The sequence below is a fragment of the Vulpes vulpes genome, chromosome 7 (genome assembly GCF_048418805.1).
Source record: "Vulpes vulpes isolate BD-2025 chromosome 7, VulVul3, whole genome shotgun sequence".
Taxonomy (NCBI): domain Eukaryota; kingdom Metazoa; phylum Chordata; class Mammalia; order Carnivora; family Canidae; genus Vulpes; species Vulpes vulpes.
Genome location: NC_132786.1, coordinates 17,879,087 through 17,897,466, shown reverse-complemented (window position 1 = coordinate 17,897,466; position 18,380 = coordinate 17,879,087). Strand labels below are relative to the sequence as shown.

The window sequence follows — 18,380 nt, the reverse complement described above, 5'->3', positions numbered from 1 at the left end:
GTCACCCCGCCAGGCCGGCAGGCACAGCAGCCTGGCGGGGCTGTCCCGGCTGGGTGGTCTCCCGTCTGGCTAGCATGGAGGAGGAAACCAGGCCGGGCCTCCCGCCTTCTCCATCATGCTGCTTCCAACGCGGTTTAGCCAGAGGCGGATGCACTCGGGGACGTTTACATGCAAACACGGTGTGAGGGCCACAGAGGAAGGAATGACCCTGAGCCTGGAGTTGGACTGCCCCCCCCCCCCCGCACGCTGCTCCAGTGGGGCCTCCCTGCCTCTGCCATCCGTGTGGCACAGGACTGGTACCAGCAGACGCTCTGCAGGGCGGGGGGTAGGCCCCTGGCGTCATTTGCCGACCGATCCCCAACAGCCCAGGCGCTTCTCCCCGAGGACGGGTCCTGGTATGGGTATAGCGGTGGGGCGGCTGGTGGTCTGGGGCAGGCTCTCCTGCAGGGCCGGTGGTTGGGAAGCTTCCCAGGTCAGGGCCATCGCGTGGCCTGGGGCGGGGTCTCCTGGCAGCCCGCAGCAGGGGCCTAGGAGCCTTCCATCATGTGCCTGGCCTGCAGAGGGTCTGGGTTGGGAGGTGCCACGGAGGGGCTGCCAAGCAGGAGCTCGTGCTTGAGCTCAAAGGCGTAGGAGCCCCGGGGGCCACCTGTCAGCTGTCTGTTGGTCTGGGGGGCGGGTCCCCAGCGAAGAGGAGCTCTGCTGCAGAAGCAGCCACAAGGCTGCGGGAGAGGGGCCACGTGGGGCCCCACACAGCTCTGGGGTCCTCCTTCACCCAGGGTGCTCCGGACCCCTGCCATTTCAACCCCCAGGCGCATGGGCATCTGGTGAACATGCTGCGTGTAGGGTTTGGGGCAGCCCGACGTTGCATGTAGGGAGACGGCCTCTGGTGGGGAAGGTGCCAGTACTCGGCCCCGCCTCCTGCCTCCCCACACCCTGGACCTCAGCCTCCCACAGCAGCTGCTGTAAAGTCCTGGGGATACCTGCTGGCTCAGGGCTGCCCTGCGCCCCGGGCGCCCTGCTTCTCTGGCTGGGTGTGTCAGCCCTCTGGGTCACTCATGTGTGGAATTCAAGAAACGAAACTGATGGGCATGGGGAAGAGAAGGAAAAATACAATGAGATAAAAACAGAGCGGGAGGCAAACCATAAGAGACTCTTAATCCCAGGAAACAAAGTGAGAGTCACCCGAGGGGAGGTGGGTGGGGGATGGGGTACCTGGGGGATGGGCATTAAGGAGGGCATGTGAAGTGATGAGCACTAGGTGTTATATGCAACTGATCAATCACTCCATTCTACCCCTGAATCTCATACTACACTATATGTTAACTAACTGGAATTTGAACACAATCTAAAAGAAAGAATGAAAAAATCACACATTCTTGTGTACAGTGAACAAAGAACTCTGCATCCAATTAAAAAAGCAGGAATGGGGCACTTGCTATGTGCATCATCAGTTACCAAGAACTTGCTCACCACCATCTTTCAGGTATTAACAAATCACAATTTCTAAGCTTTTTATTAAATCAGGGACTTATGCTTCCTGAGAAGATACACACATACTTACATGGTGCAAGCCAAAGCCTCCATCCCAACAACCAGAAAAGGCTGGTTACGCCCAGATGTGCTCCTGGCGATAGTCAGGAAGCTGTCAGATGACCAGAGCTAGGTAAAGGATCCGTGCAGAGAACAGAGAGCCCTTCCCTGGGGAGGCTGATGATGGGGCACCATTCTGTCCCCAGGCCACTTGCCGATTCCAGCTCAGGACATCAGCTCCACTGGGATAAGAGGACACCACCACCATACAGTGACACACTGGAAACTCAAGGAGGCCCAGATGCAACGCTGACGTTCCCATAGGACGTGTGCTTTGGCAAGGTGGGAGGTGAAGGGGACGGGACCGAGCGAAGCTTACCGTGGCCTCGCAGTACCTACGGGATGGGATGAGCCTCTGCTAGCGAGAATGGGTCTCCCACAAGCACAGACCCACCCACGTGGGAGCTGCCAGACGACTGAGCTGCATGGGGCAGAAGACTAAGTATGACGCTCCAAATCCCTGAAAGGACTAGCTAGTGCTTGTGAGGCCTTCCAGTGCTGAGGACAAAGAGCCTGCTTCTGCCTAGTGGGTCTCAATCAAAACACAGAGTGTCCACAGGAGTAAAACAGGGACAAATTACAGGGGCAACGACGGCCAGCTCAATGCACCAAAGAGAAGAAGGGACTATCGACCAACCAAATAAACCATCTGGCCCTCGATGTTCTTTCATTCACCGTGTTAGGCACACATCCAAAGAATTACCAGAAACGTACATGGGAAGGAAAATGCAACCAATAATTCAGAATAAAAATAAGCAAAGACTGTCAAGTAAGTAAGATCATCTTGGTAAGAGAAACAGGTAACAAGATGGACAGAAGTGGATGCAACAGATGGAGAACTGAATGAGAAGAGTGTAATGCATATGAAGAAATCACATGGATATTCTAGACCTATGAAATAAACTATCTTTCATCAAGCATTCATCGATGGCTTACCAGAAAACTCGGATGGCACAGGAAAGGACAAGATTGGTGGGTTCTGACACAGAGCACACAGACAATACCAAAACCGGAGAGCAAGCAGAAGAAGCAATGAAAAGAACAGAAGACACACGGTCCACTGCAAAAGGCCCATCATACTTGTACTTGAGGTCCCAGGGAAAGAGGGACAGAGACAGAAGCAATATCCAGAGAGAGAACGGCCAAGGATCCCAAACTGAAGAAAGACACCAACCCCCATATTCAAGAGGCAGAATGAAAACACATGTGCGCTTACAGGCACACACAGCACACGCGTGCACATGTACACACAGGCACGCATCACACACAGGTCACGTGATCATCAAAATACAGAAAAACAAAAGCAAAAGGGAAATCCGAAAAGCAGCTGTGGCGGGGGGTGAGGGTTGGGAAGAGACACCGCCTTCAAAAGAACAGTACGTCGTGTAGAAACACAATAGGGGAAAATCAAGTTCTGGCCATTTGGGGTTTGGAGGGAGACTGGAAGAAAATAGTATATTTGAATCAGATTTTTGAATCAGATTTTTAAAAAACCTTTTAGGTAACGCATTGAGTAGTCAGCTAAGTATTCAAAAATTTACGACACGTTATTTAAATTTCACAACTTTCTGAACTAAATATTATTATTACTTCCTTTTACACATAGAAACTCTAAGCTCCTTGCCAAAGGCCTCACAATTCCCAAAACATGGAACGAAGACACAGGCCCAGAGCGGTCTGAAACAACGGTGATGCTGGCAAACACTCTGCTACCATAGTGTGTCATGCAAAGAGAAGGAGGCGTGAGCACTTGTGGAATGATGTCAGAGTTATAATATGCAAAGATTAAAGACCAGAAAATAAAGGGGGTGGGGACCAACTCAAAGCTGCAGGGGACAGAGAATAAAGCGGTGTAACCAAGTTAAAGTGACAAGTAAACAGGAAAACCGTGAACCCCGCTTGCTCGACGCAGTGAGCGAGAGCGATGGAAACACGGCATTTGATCAAATCACACTATTTACTTTTTCTCTCACTCTGCTAACAGTTTAAGACCACGGATATAATGATACAATACGATTAGACTTTAAAACACGTATGGGGTTTCATTGCATAATCTTAATGAATTCTCTGAAGACAACTCAGTAGATCAAGTGGTGAGATCACTAATAGAAAAAATATAAATCTTTTTTAATAGTTAAATGATAAAACAAGTGAATAACTATGACAATTTCATCAACATTGCAATGGATTAAAAAACTACGAAACTATATACTGAAATACAAAAAATCTCAAATTCCCAAATGAGTAACTATGAGAGTTCATGAGGCGCAAAATACCAACCGTGAAATGAGCATCTTTTAAATATATAAAAATAGAGGATAAATCATGGAATAAAGGCTTCATTATTTTAAACTACCTCCAAGCCATAAACATGTAAGAATATGTTGGCAGGAAGAGACTGGAAAAACAGCTCTTACCGGGAGGATCATAGAAGAGACCACCCAAGGGAAATAGCCCTGAAGTCACGTAGCAGGGCCTCAACCATCGGACCCAGGCACCGAACCCGTCACAATACGCAAGAGCAGGACACTGCAGGGGGTTCGAGATTCACTCGCACCCTAGTAGCTCATGTGCAGAGGAGAGGACGGACAGAGGAAAAGAGACTTGCGGGTTCCTCAGACCAGTAAAAGAAAAGCCACAATGACCAAACCTCGTGGGACACGGCCCAGGCACCATCTGGACACGTGGTTCTGACATTACAGAACATCAGGGCTCAGGAGACGATGGAATCTCCCAAAACCATCCAGTTCAACAAACTCCAATTCAAGCTCGCTATGAATGTGACTGCCTAAATCTGTCTTGATGTTACAGATAATCCTGGACACGAATATTAAGTCCCTCCTTGAAGCCCTTTGTTACTCAGAGTTAAGACGTCCACACTCCACCGTTTGCCCTGACAAGCTGCCCTCGGTGATGCAGCTGCGGCCTCCATCCTTTTCACCTGACCTGCAGGAGGACCGCCAAAGGCTTGCTCCTCTACCTCGCACCCCGTCTCCACACCCGCCGGAGGTGCAGGCTGCAGCTACAGGCCACCACACCTCTCGAAGGCGTACCTTCAGGCCGGGCCTCTGCCTTTCCTTCCGCAAGTACTTCCTTCCCCGTCCACACCTCCACCTGGACATCTACCTGAGAGTATTGCCAACCCATCATCTATGTTTCAGTTCCCGAAGGCTGTCTTTTTCACGTCCCTTAAAGGTACCCACATGCCCTCAGCCCACTTCTTTCCTGATCCCTCCCCCTCTCCCATCCCACAATCCATCCTTCAGGCCGGGCCGTCGGCTGTGCCTTCAGGGTTGACCGTCTGCCTGGCCACTCTTAGCACCTGGGTCCACACCACCATCATCTCTTCCTGGAACGAGATCTTTTCAGCGCTCTCCCTGCTCCAGTGCGTTCCGTCTGCCACGACCTTCCGACTCCGACCATGACCTCCACACACTCTTAGGGCACGTGAAGAATTTTGAAAGACAGCAGGTAGGTCCAGATGGTTTACAGCTGTCGATTCCTGATCCCTGGCTCAGCTAGTCCTTCCTGTCCCTGAAAGCTGACCAAAGCTCCTGAGGTAGCACCCGATGCCATTTCGCCTTCACCACATCCTACCCCATCACCGCTTTTCTGTCACTTACCAGAACGAAGGCCTCCCCCTTGCTCCTCCTGTACTGTGCTCCACAGTGAGTGGTAAAAGACACTGGAACACCACAGAATCCCCTGTTAACCACAAAGCCTTTCTAAAGTCAAGGCGTCACTGAGCCTGGGACAGAACATCCAGTCTCCTCCTTTGAGTTCATTTCCATAAAAAGAGGAGCATGACAGCAGGCACACGCCACGTGGCCTAAATTCATCTGCCCTAAATTCAGGGACAGTGAAGATGGGATGGTGAGAGTGGTGGCGGTTCCTGCTGAGAGATCCTGCCTCCTCAATCCCGAAGGATCATCAGGGAAGGGCATCAGGCTGACTGGGAGCCACGCACAAAGAGAACAGGAAAGATAGGCTGGAGACAGCGGAAACTCAACTCACCGAGGCAGAAAGCTCACTGCAAAGACCTATACTGTCTCGAAGCATGAAATTACCTCAGGTTTTGCTTTAAAAAAAAAAAAAAGAAGAAAAGAATCCCGGGAAATAATTCACACACGCTATCTACAAAGTCACAATGCTGAGTCAGGAGCCAGAGCCCGCCCACTCACACATGCCTCGGTCTGTCTCAGTTATGTATTTTCTGTGATATTGCAAGGAGGAAGAGGTGAAAGATGCTACATGAATTTCCAGTAAACCAATTTTAAGTCAGTAAAAGAACCCTTTCTCAGAACTGATTATATATATATATATATATACACACACACATATATTTAATATTATATAACATAAGATATATCTTTTCTGAAACGTTTATTCAAACTTAGAGGAACAGTATCATTAAGTTTTTACACAAAGAATATCGGGTACTATAGATTTTTGTTAAGCCCAAATATCTACCCCCTCATCAGGAAGGTAAGCACCTTCCTGCTTATTCATTCCTAGCATGCCCTTGTTAACATTACATGAACTTCGAAAACAGTGTAATTCATCCTACTGTAAAGACATACTATACACATTTATAATATACAAACAACATATCTCATAAACATTCAACCTTCATTTCGAAGCCCCACAGCATATCATTTATGTTTACTATTAATTTCCACCAGACGTTACATCACCCTGGTCATAGAATTCATTCATGGGTACATGAACTGAAATTTTATAAACTCTCTCTCCATCTTCCTAAGAGAGGCATCCCAATGGCATTATATTTCATGTTTAAAAATTACCAATCATAATATTACTTTTGCCGTTTATATCAATTGTGCATCAGTACTATTTAGGATAACACTTCGTTCTGACCGATTTTCACACTTAGAATACTGTAGCCAAAGACACTAAAACTTTAGAAACCTTACTTCCATGTGTATATATACGGGTCTGTACATGTACACACATACACACAGGAAAATGACAGGATACTTATTAAAACATCTTCCCATTATAAAGCCATAAAATAAAATCTATGGAGGAAATGAAAGAGACAGGAGTTCAAGAAGAAAAGCAAATATAATTGTTCTGACAGTGAAAACGGAGAGCTCAGTCAGGTAAAGTTCAAAGGGGTGATAGTGAGCATCAAATTATCACGGTAGTAACGTTCTATTGGATACATATTCAATAGTGAGATATAACATACTTTTACAAGGTCAACTGTTCCCATCCACCAGAAACTCCATCCTGTACTATTGATACTTGAGATGAAAATGTTTGTGGTCCAATTTAAAAATGGGGAGGGAGTGACAGTTTTGACAAATTATGGAGGGAGACCTTGAGCACTCTGCTGAAGCACAACCAGTGTGATTGCTTGCACAAAGAACACAAGGCTCACACCACCACCGTCACGACCCTGCAAGACACAGGGGCTTGGCTGCTCAACCTTTCATAAAGCCCTCGTTCCCTCATGCAAGGGTCACAGCCACAGTGGCCCTGCTCAGTGAAGCCAACGCCCCAATGTCTTCCCACTTCAGAATCGGCACCTCTCTATTCCCTCCACCTGGAATGCTCTTTGACATAATCCCTCTCACAATTCAAAATTCGACTCTAAATGCCTCAGAAAGAATGCTCGGACTTTCAGTTTGGTTATGTGTGTATTACGGTACTCTGCATGGTCATATTTTGTGTCATTTCTTATAACTGCATGGGAGTCCACGACTATCTCAAAGAAAAGTCTTTACAAAACGCTCAGGGGCTGCCTTCTGCAAAAGATCTATCTGCAACCGCTAACCTCTGCCATGACTCCCCCCTACGCTTCGTCACTTCCTTGCCTGTCACCCAACATCATTCCTCCACAGTACCCACTGCTTTCTGAAATTACTGATTGATAAGTATTAATATTGATGAAAACCGCATGATCTCAGTCATTTACCGCTGACTGACACATACAGTCCCAAGGTAACACAACACAGCTAGTCTACTACCCTGAAGGGACTGTGCACTTTGAAGACTTTGGGATATGTTCACTGTGCCTACAGAGTAGTCCCATGCTCATTCTGTCATTTCTGCAGTGAGTAGCACCATATTAAGAGGTATCGAGGGCAGCCCCGGTGGCACAGTGGTTTAGCGCTGCCAGCAGCCCAGGGCGCGATCCTGGAGACCCTGGATCGAGTCCCAGGTCGGGCTCTCTGCATGGAGCCTGCTTCTCCCTCTGCCTGTGTCTCTGCCCCTCTCTCCCTCTCTCTGTGTGTGTGTGTCTCTATGAATAATAAATAAATAAAAATCTTAAAAAGAATAAAAGAGGTGTCGAGAAGAAGTGAAAGGTACTCCACCCTCTGGTACAGAATGTGTTTTCATGTGAGGCTTAGGGACCAGGGTTACTCTCGACTATACTGCTCTCAATGACATCAAGCACTAACCCACTAAGGGACTTAGGCGTGCCTCTGCTGTTATGACATTTTGGTCAAAATGGCAAAGTGCATCTTAATTACAGTTTCGATAGGTATGGACTTATAGGTGTCATATATTCAACGACCTTTCCGGTTCAGGATATAACTGAGTACACTTAGGAAATGTAAAGTTAACACATTAAAGCTCTGACAGATGATAGGACAGAAAATTCTATCCAGAGTTTCACCGATACCATGAAATTATCCTTTTCATGGCCCACATTTGTGATGCTCTAAATATATGCACAGTGTAAAGTAGTCAATCTGGATTTCTACAAAAGGACACTGAGCACAAAAAGGAAACATAAAGACAGTTCTATGAAATGAATCTCATAAACTATCGACCGAAGAATATTATATGTTTAAACTAAACAGTCTTTGACTACATGATATTTATCATACTCAAGATAAAAATCGTTTAAAAAATAGTTGATAATTGATGATTAAGACAAAATTCGTAGAACACTAGCATTATTCTTTCCAAGTATTCCAAGCAGAAATTCTTATAGGACACAACCAAAAGTATGGGCTATTTACTTGCTGTTATTGTAATAAAAGAACAAAGAAAAGTAAGACCTCACAAAATGTTGAAATAGCTATCTATAGACATTGTAAATTTTTAGGAAGACACTCTGAAACATCAATACGATTGCAAACACACACGCATGCGCATATTCTGGTACGATGAACTTGAAAATTAACAAGCTATGTTGGAGTTACAAATAATGATCCTAATTATTTTTTTCCCAAAGTAGTAAACAGAAATACTACCTCAAGGTTTTCTGATCAGTGACAAAGTCATTAATAAATGAAATCAAAATGGCTAACAATCAGTAAAAAACTGTATTTCTGAGGGAAACATTTACTGCTATGCTAGGCTTCCATTCCGTATAGGCAACAGATTCATTTTAGTGTGTAAAATGCTTGGGGTGGAAGAATGCTTTCGACAAGAAATGATAAAGATTTTTCCCTATCACAGTAACAAAAACATATATTCATCTTGTTTTTTTTTTAACTGCTCATCTTCCTAAGAAAATTAAGTAATGAGGAAGGCCATAAGATGGCTAGGAAAACATAAATTGTAAGAAACAAGAGGTTCATTTCCCTTAAACAAAACTCCCAGAAAGCAGGCAAGAAAAAAAGATAAAAGGCCTCAACAATTGGAAAACTTGGGGAAGGAGGGGAAAATCTGAAAGCAAGCAAGATGAAAATAATGAAAATACCAGCTGACATATAACAGGGATAGAATGCAGTCTAATCCCCAGACTCCTGAGCAAGGACGTATGCAAAATTAGCACGGGAACACAAAACTACAACAGAAAGACGGGACGCGTAGCATCGGGACCAAGTATCAAACAAAGCATATCGAATTCGGAACTTGCTCATCAAACCGGATTAATTCTCCCTTTTGACGAAATGCGTTTTGAGTTCAGGTTACGTCACAGGAATATTTTTATGGAATGACTTAAAAAATGTAGAGAAAGACTCTGATTCCTCTGAATCCCCTTAGTGAAAGAAAATCTTCAAATGCTGCTAAACTTAATTAAAAGCCACGAGGGATCGATGAAATGAGGCATTCAATGCAGACTGTGACATTCTGGGCCAAAACTGAAGTGTCATCAAAAAGTAATGGTTTTGGTAGACCCTGGCTAACAAAACAGAAAGGACATCAAACACAAAGACTGTCTTTTTTGTCAAGAATGGTTAACACTGGCGAGAGAGAACCTCAAAGTGACATACATACATACATAGCGACAAACTGAGTATGTATATTCAGCGTAAAGACTCACCAGAAGCAGGTGTCCATGCCTCTGTGGACAAAACCAAACCAAACCAAACCAAACCAAACCAAGCTAAACCAAACAAAACAACTTTGGTTAACAGATCAACACTACATATTAAAATCCAGACACTATAAATTCTGGCACAGAGGCTGAAGCACACATTACATGAGAACACTGTTGCTGTCTCTATCTGGTGAAATACAAAGGAGTGTGAACCTCGTAAATGCAATTTTGGGTATCAAAGTCCAACTGACTCTTTGTAATGTGCTCTGGCTTTGCAATTCTCAACGTAGCAGGTGATAACCTGATATAGAAGCGAATACCACCGCGACTTCAGTTAGCTGCATGTGAATCGTTTAAATATCAAAAGGTGAAGTACGACAAATTAGGAATAAAACACAAATTTATGGAAAGGGTGCTTCAGAGAATGAAACCTGGATAAAACTCAAAAGCAGGAATCCTCCCAAGTGATCCCTCGCTACAAAATTAATTCACATTAGTAGAAGGATTTGCTGTGCCCAGTGCTGGGAATGTTTTTGTCCTGTCGGGAACAGTTCACGCAAAATACCGAATTTCTGTATGTCACCCTTATGTCCCGTTGTTTTGCTCGGAAAGAGCATCAAACCTCTGTGATAAATTTAAAATGAATTACAATTTTGCTGGAGGTTTAATTGCTAAGTAATTTGTTTGAACAGTTTAAACCTGTTACAATTTTAGTCAACATATGAATTTGTGGGCAATCATATGGGAAAACTCATAAAACCACAGCTAAATTCCTAGGGATCAAAGTGTTATAGACTGAAATAGCCTTTAACTAACAAATGAGCATTATGATTGGATGTCAACTGCATTCCTATATTAAATTCAATTGCATATGTAAGAAAAAGTAGAAACCATTAGGCCGAGTAAGGAATAAAAATTGCTTTGAAAGCAGCAACACTATGGAAATCTAAACAGAAATTCCAAACGTCCTGTCATTCTTCTGGGAGTTCAGAGCAAAAGTCGTTCTTACGTGAAAACGGATTGAAGGTTGATAGCCCACAAGACTCCCTGACGGTGCTTCGTAAGTTAGAAAATGAGCCCATAGATAGGAGATCATAAAGACGCTTTTCATCCAACAGAGACGGCTTCCTTACTACTACTCACCCAGTTCCTGAACTCTGTCATGAGCTAGTGAACCCCTAGAACAAAGCTGAGAACGAAACCAGCGTTTCGGCACGACTCCACAGGTGAACTCATAACCAGATTAAAACCAGGGCTTACGAGAGCTTTCCCGCTGTCAGATTCACACGGGGGTCATCCCTAATCCCACCACAGACCAGCGAGAAGACAGCAAGCTCCCATCCTTGCAGGAGTGCGCCGTGGAAGCGTCACAAGCCAGAGACAGGGGGGTTGTGTCCCTCAGAGTGAAGCTACAGAAAATGGTTTCCTTCTTTTCATTTTGTCGTTCTTAAGAAACTTTCATAAAACAGCTCTGAATCATGCAGTCTCCTTTAAAAATGTTCTCCTCATAAGGAAAACAGAAGAAAAATCAACCACCACAGGTCACGCTTGAAAACGCAGAACTTCAGAAGTTGCGGGAGAAACACCTGGAAGACCTCTTTCCTTATACCATTTCATGGAAAGTTTCTCATGAGAAATTTACGTAGTGGGTTGTGTTTTATGAATCAGACCCGAATAAAAAGAGAGACTTCTGCCACGAAACTTAAAGGGTAAGAAAATCTCCGTGTGCATGCCACTCCCAGCATCATGAGTCATGTTTTTCCTATGCGGACTGTACAAGAGTCTCACCCTGATCCCCCCCTTACAATGTTCATCAGATATGTTACTTCTTTAACGAGGTCTTCCCTGAACCTCCAATTTAAGCTACTTCTCTCCATTATGATATTTTATGGTACATTGTCATTTTCTTTCATAGCACCTTGCCCACTTTTCCTGGAGCACCTGTTTGTATGAATATTTCTAAAGTGACTGTCCTCTGGATAGGCCGTGAGCACGCTCCGTGGGGACAAGGGACTTTTGCTTTCTACTGTATGGCAATGGCTGGTACAGGGACTGGCACATCGTTGGCACTCAATATATCTGTCCAAGGAGTGAGTGGAAATTCTGTATCTTATAGTTTATTTGTTCAATTATTCAATAAGCTATTATCTTGTGTAAAGCACGGTCTTCACCTCATTGGGTAGAGCAGAGACAGAAAGATGCAAAAGTTCCTGCTCTGGTGAAGCTTCTAGAGTGGGAAACCAGTAATTAGCAACGAATACAAAACATCACATCGCATTTTAGAAAGGGACGTGTAGCAAAGAAAAAATGGAGCAGGACAACGGAAATGAGGGGTGCCAGGGAGATGGGATTTACAGTTAGAATAAATGATCAATGTAGGCCTTCATGAACAGTTTACCTCTGGGAACAGACTTGAAGCAAGTGAAGGCTTTCTGAGAGAAATTCGAGACAAAGAATTTTCTAGGCGAGGGAACCGGCTAGAATGAGTCCAAGAGTGGGCACTTGTATGGGTTTCTGAGAAACAGTAAAGGAAGACACAGAGTGGTCAGGAAGGCAGACATAGAGGTTGTGATAAAAGAGACAAGGAAGGGCAGACAGATCACGTAGGCCTTCTGACCACCATCCTCACTTTGGCTTTTACAGTGACTGAGCTGGGTGAGCCTTCAAATGGTATCAGAAGAGTTATAGGATCTTACTTTTGCTTTAAGTGGATCGAGATGGCTGCTCCGTGTAGAATCTTACAGTGGGGCATGGGGAAAGGCAGGAAAACCCCACAAAAGGCTTCTGAAGAATTCAGGCAAGAGAAGATGGTCTCTTGAATTGGGATCTAGCAGTGGAGATAATAGAAAACAGCTGGATTCTGGATCTATATTGAAGGTCAAGATAAAAGGTATTTTGCTGATGCACTGGATGGGGGTTTGAAAGACAGCAAGGAATTAAAGACACATCTGAGGTCTGGAGGCTGAGTAACTGGGAAGACAGCCTTGCAGTCAAGTCATAGGGGTGAAGAAAACAGATGAGTGTGTTTGGGGGGAGTTGGTGAGATCATGTTTCTTTGCAGAAACTGGAGGAGAGGTTACATGAGTAGTTGGATATACAATTCAGTGGGAGAATGACAAATGTGGGATGTGTCCACCTACAAACAGCACAGAAGGCAGGGCAGGAGAGGATATCACTCCAGACCCGGACCCCACCCCGGAGTGACTGTAAACAGAAAGGACTAATTGCCATGCACCACACCTCGAGCAAAGCCTCATGCCCTTGTGTTCGGGTCGCACTCAGGGGGGCCTTACTCCTCAACTTACCAGGATGATGGGAAATATTTCAATCTGACACATATAATAAGCATGAGGCATAAGTAGGTAGCCATTTAGGACACATCTCTCATCGTCAGACTCTTCATTGTGAAACTAATAAATTAAATTTCTTCAATCAGGTAACATTTTTATTATCATGTACATTTTCTACCTGCTAAGAAAGAAAGCAATGTGCCAATATTTTGTGGTTTAAGTAAGTGTCTACAGGAATACCATACGCTGTGACGATGGCTAGAGTGCCTCACAGATCCTACTTTCATGCAGTGCACACGCCTCCCAGGCACAACTGTACAATCTACATTTGAGAAAATATAGCATTTGAATAACAAGAGACCACTACGATAAACCGAGCCCATAAGGCTTATTATAAACATTTTCTAAATATAAATTGCTCTTCGAATTCTATCCTGTAGGAGGAATAGAGTTTTTCATGCAAACCAAAGAACGTCATAAAGCCGGCTGACAGACACATAAAACCCTTATCATAGGAACGTAGGTTTTAGTGATCTCTAAATTATTACCCAGAAATACAGTCTGGATCCTAATAACTAATTCACTCCAGAAACATTCACCGTGAGCCTCATGTGGTTTCTGACACGCTCTGACATAGGCGCTGATGACACAGCGATGGGCAAAACACATCAGGCGTCTGCCCCCATCCACAGGGTTTGGTCTTCCTCGGGGGGTGGAACAGACAATGACTGAATAAATCTGTAACATGTCACAAGGTGGTGAGCACCACAAAGAGCGGGCACGCAGGGCAGGGGACCCGGGGCGGGCTGGCTCTCGTGTAAGTCGTGCGCTCAGCGGTTTCCAACTCGATTGTACTGTATGAGACTCCTTGACCACCATCTACTATTCAAGCACACGTAACAGAACAAAGGCCCCGTGGAGTGAGGACAGGTGACCCAGCTTGGAAAGGGCAAGCGTGGAAAGAGACACCAGGTCTTCTAAATTGCCCTCAGAGATCTTTTCTCACTAATGCAGTAGAGAGGGGCAGCATTCCTGTTCTGCAGACTAGGAGTAGGAGAGAGAAAAAAAAAAAGAGGTCATTAGCCTTAGGGAAAACTGCTGATGGCTGTCTAACGATCACAGTTTAGTAATTGGGAGATATATATATATAAAAGGTAAGAGTACAGTTGTTCCTTGAACAACATGTGTTTGCATTGCGTGGGTCCACTTCTTTATACAGTACACCACCATACATGTCTTTACTCCCATGATTTTCTTTTTTTAAAGATTTAGTTAGTTATTTAAGAGAGAATGAGAAAGAGTGTGTACACAAGTTGGAGGGGAAGAGGGAGAGAATTCCAAGTAGACTCACTGCTGAGCATGAATCCCGATGCAGGGCTTCATCCAGAGACCATGAGATCATGATCTGAGCCAAAACCAAGAGTGAGGCACTTAACTGACGGCATCGCCCAGGCGCCCAATGACTGCACCACCCAGGCGCCCCGCTTCCTTATGATTTTAATAACATTTTCATCTCCCCTGCTCACTTCATTGTAAGATACATATTAGTCTACTGTTTATATCATCGGTAAGGTTCCAATCAACAGTGGGCTACTACTAACAGTCCAGTTTTGGCAGAATCAAAAATCATACATGGATTTTCACCTGTGCTGGGGGATGCTGTCGAGACCCCTAATCCCCACGTTGTGGGGAGGTCAGCTATATTCTAATGAATTTGTAGTTCTTCACGGAACTACACTTTCCAAATTAGTCGCTTCTACAAAAACCTGAAGTAGAGAATACAGTGTTCACTGAAACCACTGCTCCAGTAACTAAATTTGAGCTACTGTTGATGAAATTGAGTACTGTATATTTCCTGTTATGAGAGTATCTCGTGCGCACGCATGCACACACACCATCCCTACAGAGCCTTGTGTGGGCTCTTTGTTTTCCACTCGATGCCAGAGAAGCTTCCCTGTTTTATCCACAAAGTTCACATTTCCAAAGCCAAATAACAGCACTGCACACATGGACTAGTGGTAAAAGGAGCGAGGTATGTCTCTGTCCAGTTAGACCAGAGGAGAGGCAAACATTGTTGCCGCCAAAACCAACGGAAAACCCAATTACAAATATGATGGTCACAAAAGACACTTCCCTACAAAACAAAAGTGGCACATCCTGTTGTCTTGTCAAAACTCTCTATGGCCCCAACCAATCGAGAGCTTCCAGCTTTCCTGCACATAAATTGCATCCCTTATGTTTGTCACCTCAGATACAAGACTTTTCTTTTCTGCAGCTCAGGTTTTGATTTTTTGGTAACTTCTTCTAACACTTTCGAAGGTTTTGTTGTATTGATTTCTTCAAAGAATATCAACACCTTCTAGCTAAGGATCTCCTACAAATGACTGTGTTGTCTTTACTTCAAATAATTAATAAACTTCCTTTGTACTTAAGAGTCATTAGGCACGCGCATGCACACACACACACACACACACACACACACACACACACACACACACAGAGTCATGAGGCACCATGACAACCCACTGGTTAGTTCTCAACATTTTGCAATTCAGATCACTAGTCAGCTTTCTGCCTGGTCTTCAGACCTGCTTCAATAAAACAGATAAGTATAAAAACAACTTTCATCAGTGGAAAATCCCATAGCAGTTCAGTATTGTTGCACTCTAATGGATACATGGAAGCAAATGTGTCTTTCTAGAAACCAATGACTTTATGACTATAAAAGATACAGCACCTGTGAATTGAGGAGCTTATTCCTCAAAAACATAGCTGATAAAAAAAGTCAGTGCATACATCCAAAAAAGCCTTAAATAATAAGGGAGGAAAATAAGTAAAACATGTTAAAAAGATGGTCAAATGAGACAGGCATCCTGCCTCTCAGGATGGTTTCCTTATCTTTTATTGCATTTTATAAATGTCATAAAATAATGATGATTTTTTATTGGAGTTCAGTTTGCCAACATACAGCATAACACCCAGCGGCTCATCCCATCAAGTGGCCCCCTCAATGCTCATTACCCAGTCACCCCACACCCCCAGCCCACCTCCTTTTCTTCCACCCCTTGTTCGTTTTCCAGAGTGAGGAGTCTCTCACGTTCTGTCTCCCTTTCTGATATTTCCCACTCATTTGTTCTCCTTTCCCCTTTCTTCCTTTTCACTATTTTTATATGCCCCAAATGAATGAGACATTACAATGTTTGTCCTTCTCCGATTGACTTACTTCACACAGCGTAATACATCCAGAACCAAATGATGACTATTATAAAGGAGAAAAAACCACTTTTTTAAAATGAAGAGGTATCACACTGGGAGAATCCTTTCAATGACTGGGAAAAATATACGGTCACACAATACAATTTGCGGACAGCAGACACATACAGTGCATGTTGTCAACTTTCTCCATCATTAACCACATAACAAAGCTCTTTTAAAAGTACAAGGGGAGGCTATGGAAGGAGTTGCTACCACCTGTATTCCTGTTTGCAGTTTCTTCCTCATGTTTGTCAAGACAGAAAGAAGCATTTTTTTTTCTTTTCTTTCTTTTAAGTCTTTAGTTTAAAAAAAAAAAAGGGCAAACCGATAGGATTTTCAACTTTTGGTGACAGTCATGGAAATCTGGAGACTCATGAGTTCTAAGACTAGGGGTTCTGAACTGAAATTAAGATTTCAAGGATTACAGTTAAAGTCTCAGAGCGAAAGACATGAGGCTGAGTATTTTTCAGCGAAAGCCCAAAGAGAAAAACAGAGGCTGACGACAGAGAAGAGCTGTGACATAAACCAGAGATGATGTCGGAATTGTGATTTCGGTTAAATTTTGCCACGTGTGCATGGATGTACATACAGATACACACACATAGATCTCCGACAGTTCTTGTTCCTCAACGGTTATGCTCAAGGTTTGGTGGGGGTACCATCATTCTTTGTCTTGGCATATTTTGCTTTCTTTTTGCTACGAAAAGACATAGAAAATTAAGTATAAAGATAATTTACAGATTTCAACTGTAAAAGAAAATACAGGTTTTTAGTCCATAAAATCCAGACACCGACTGATAAAGCATCATCCTAGGAGGATCATCACTAGAAAAGTCCAATGGGACACACGGAAAAACGTCACGTTATCTACATCCAAAGACAAAATTATTTTCACACTTGCTAGAGGTATTCTATATTTAATGTTGACGCCTGATGGAAAGGTCTGAAGTACTACAAACGCTCAGACATTGTAGAAAAGGATGTGGTACTGCCACGTCTAGATCAATTCTATCTAAATAAGTGCTATTTTATGGTGTTAGTTATTACTGTATATAAAACTATTGAAGACCAAGATTCTTTGGACATATTCTTACAGTTTCCCCAAATGTGTAAGATGGAAACAGGACTTTTTTGAGCATTCATTTTTTTCCCGCCTGATTCACTAGCACCTCTCAAAAATAAGCTCTAGGGAATCATGAAGTCCAATCGATAATTTCCTACTAAACACCCAAAATTACATAGAAGACCGCCATGTTGATATAGATCTACTCAGATTGTCAAGGAATTATTTAACTTACATTATGAGCAGCTACATTTACCAGTGCTTCCAGTCTGGGACCTCATTTCTAAGTGTGTGAGTTGGTTCTCCTGTTTCCATAATAACCAATTTAACAATCAGCTTGGCAGTCAACTGCTTTAGAGTTAGTTTCATTAATGTTAGCTCTCTTCTCCTTAATACATGAATCGACTGATACTGTGGCACTACTTATTTTTCTAATATACTTGTAAAAGGGCTCTGAATTCAAGGTAACAAACCTTCTGGAAGAATTAGCTCAGGCTCTTTTGTTTAAACTCAACCTTTTCCTTGTAGAACTTCAATGTATATGTTAGAATTTTCTTCCAATACTTTAGGACTCACTTAAACTTCTAGTCCGAATACGACGATTTCCTTTCGTTGCTGCAGGGGACCTGAAATGCAACAAAGTTATGAGCTAGAAGTTTTTCAGTTTTTCAAATGTCAGTAAAAACCAAAAAAAAAAAAAAGGAAGAAAGAAAGAAAGAAACAATTAAGAAATTCCAGGAATTAAATTGGAATACAAAGTGGTCTTCATTTCACAGGACTCCCTCTATCGTTAATCCTCACGAGAATGAACACAGAAAGGAAGCTACTCCCTTACTGTATAATGAAAATCGTGATATTTGGAATGCTTTTTCCAAATCAAAAAGCTCTCGAAACTAGTTCTTTCTCTCTCCTCTTTCCTGGTTTTGAGTAAAAGACC

The 18,380-nt window shown here is 43.5% G+C and overlaps 1 protein-coding gene and 1 long non-coding RNA gene across 12 annotated transcripts in view; both read right to left on the bottom strand.

Annotated features, from left to right (window-relative positions):
- Positions 1 to 18,380, bottom strand: part of LOC140599790 (adenylate cyclase type 1-like) — a 271,616-nt gene that overhangs the window by 120,932 nt on the left and 132,304 nt on the right. The window lies entirely within an intron of this gene.
- Positions 5,961 to 15,102, bottom strand: LOC140599802 (uncharacterized). Its single transcript, XR_012002804.1, has 2 exons — positions 14,477 to 15,102; positions 5,961 to 14,169 (listed from the first exon to the last, which is right to left on the bottom strand). It is a non-coding gene; the product is annotated as an uncharacterized lncRNA (long non-coding RNA).